Genomic DNA, 2,500 nt, shown 5'->3' with positions numbered 1-2,500 from the left:
TATATATATATATATATATGAAATACTTGAGTTGGTGAATTGGCTGTAATTATACTCCTCCCCTCTTAACCATGACCACGACCCAACCACGCCATCAATGATTACATCACATGTTTACAGTTTCACATTCTAACTCTAACATGTCCAAAAAAAACTAGGAAAAAGCAAAGCTTATTCAATCCTACACCTTCTCTGTGTAAAAAAATATTTCTAACACAATTCTTCACTTCGTTTTTTAAATCTTTAACACGACAACAATAAATTAATAAATAAATAAGTATTAATACAGTTTGCATGTAGATAGTTAAACTATTGTATGGTTCACATAATTTACTGAATATGTGATGGATTATGTGTTTTTATACATATAAATATATATATATATATATATATGCTCGATACCGTGGTAGAGCGCATTATATGTGTGTGTGGGAAAAATCGCAAGACTACTTCATCTCTACGGAACTGTTTCATTAGGGGTTCTCTCAATCGTCAGGAAAATCTCCTGACGATTGAGGGAACCCCTCACACACACATGTTTGTATACAGTATAAATATTACAGGATACCAAAATGTTTTGGTATCCGGGAGCATTCAAAGTTCCTTTCACTGGAACTAAGGGGCCAAGCCCAACTCCTGAAAAACAACCCCACACCATAATTCCTCCTCCAGCAAATTTCAAACTCGGCACAATGCTGTCCGAAATGTAGCCTTCTCCTGGCAACCTCCAAACCCAGACTGGTCCATTAGATTTCCCGATGGAAAAGTATGATTCATCACTCCAGAGGAGGCATCTCCACTGCTCTAGAGTCCAGTGGCGACGTGGTTTACACCACTGCATCCCACGCTTTGCATTGGACTTGGTGATGTATGGCTTAGATGAAGCTGCTCGGCCATGGAAAACTATTCCATGAAGCTCTCTGGGTACTGTACGCGGGCTAATTGGAAGGTCACATGAAGTTTGGAGCTCTGTAGCAACTGACTGTGCAAAAAGTCAGTGACCTCTTTGCACTGTGCGCTTCAGCATCCGCTGACCCCTCTGTCAGTTTACATGGCCTACCACTTCGTGGCTGAGTTGCTGTTGTTCCCAAACTCTTCCATTTCTTATAATAAAGCCGACAGTTGACTTTGAAATATTTAGCAGCGAGGAAATTCCACGACTGGATTTGTTGCACGGGTGGCATCCAATGACATTTCTATGCTGGAAATCAGTGAGCTCCGAAGAGCGGACCATTTTTTCACAAAGGTTTGTAGAAACAGTCTCCATGCCTAAGTGCTTGATTTTATACACCTGTGGCTGGGCCAAGTGATTAGGACACCTGATTCTCATCATTTGGATGGGTGGCCAAATACTTTTGGCAATATAGTGTATATTGTGCTGATATTTGTAAACTGACAATATCACTCACCAACATTAAATTGAAAAATGTTCAGTGAAAACATGTGATTGGTATCAGTATTCTTAGAATCACTTAAAGGCCTACTGAAACCTACTACTACCGACCACACAGTCTGATAGTTTATATATCAATGATGAAATATTAACATTGCAACACATGCCAATACGACCTTTTTAGTTTACTAAATTGCAATTTTAAATTTCCCGGGACTTTTTTTCTTGAAAATGTCGCGTAATGATGACGTGTACGCGTGATGTCACTGACGTCAGCACCAGTTACGGGTAAAAGTCGTCTGCTTTAACCGCATAATTACACAGTATTTTGGACATCTGTGTTGCTGAATCTTTTGCAATCTGTTCATTTAATAATGGAGACTATAAAAAACAATGCTGTTGGTGGAAAGGGGTGGATTGCAGCTTTCTTTAGCACATAGACACATCCGATGTTTCTTTGTTTGTTGTGAAGCGTAGCGGTCAAGCGAACATGTTTTCTCTACGTCAACCAGCATGTTTTTGCATGGGGAAATTGTGATATACTATATATCTTACCGGAGAAATCATTGGATTATTCGTCATCCTGCAGCAGCTGTGAGTTTGGCTCCTCGGCTTCTCTCTGAGACACTTCGTGTTCACCGCAGCCATCCGACCTCGATGTATGTCTTTACAATCTTTTACAATCTCTAAAATCTCACTAAAACACTATTAAAAAAATAAGCAGATAAGGGATATTCCAGAATTATCCTAGTAAATGTGTCTAATTACATCTGAAACGCTCACACTGCTGCCGCCCGGAGCTGTCGCTTTTTAAAAATTTTATTTTTCTAGTCTTTCACTATCAATATCCTAATTCACGAATCTTTCATCCTCGCTCAAATTAATGGGGAAATTGTCGCTTTCTCTGTCCGCATTGCTCTTACTGCTGGTGGCTTCCATTATAAACAATGTGAATATGTGTGGAGCCCTGCAACTCGTGACGTCACACGCACATACTTATGGTAAAGGCAGGGCTTTTCTATTAGCGACCAAAAGTTGCAAACTTTCTCGTGGATGTTCTCTACTAAATCCTTTCAGCAAAAATATGGCAATATCGCAAAATGATCA

Source organism: Nerophis ophidion, linkage group LG22 (assembly GCF_033978795.1).
Source record: "Nerophis ophidion isolate RoL-2023_Sa linkage group LG22, RoL_Noph_v1.0, whole genome shotgun sequence".
Taxonomy (NCBI): Eukaryota; Metazoa; Chordata; class Actinopteri; order Syngnathiformes; family Syngnathidae; genus Nerophis; species Nerophis ophidion.
Note: the sequence above shows the minus strand (reverse complement) of the source record.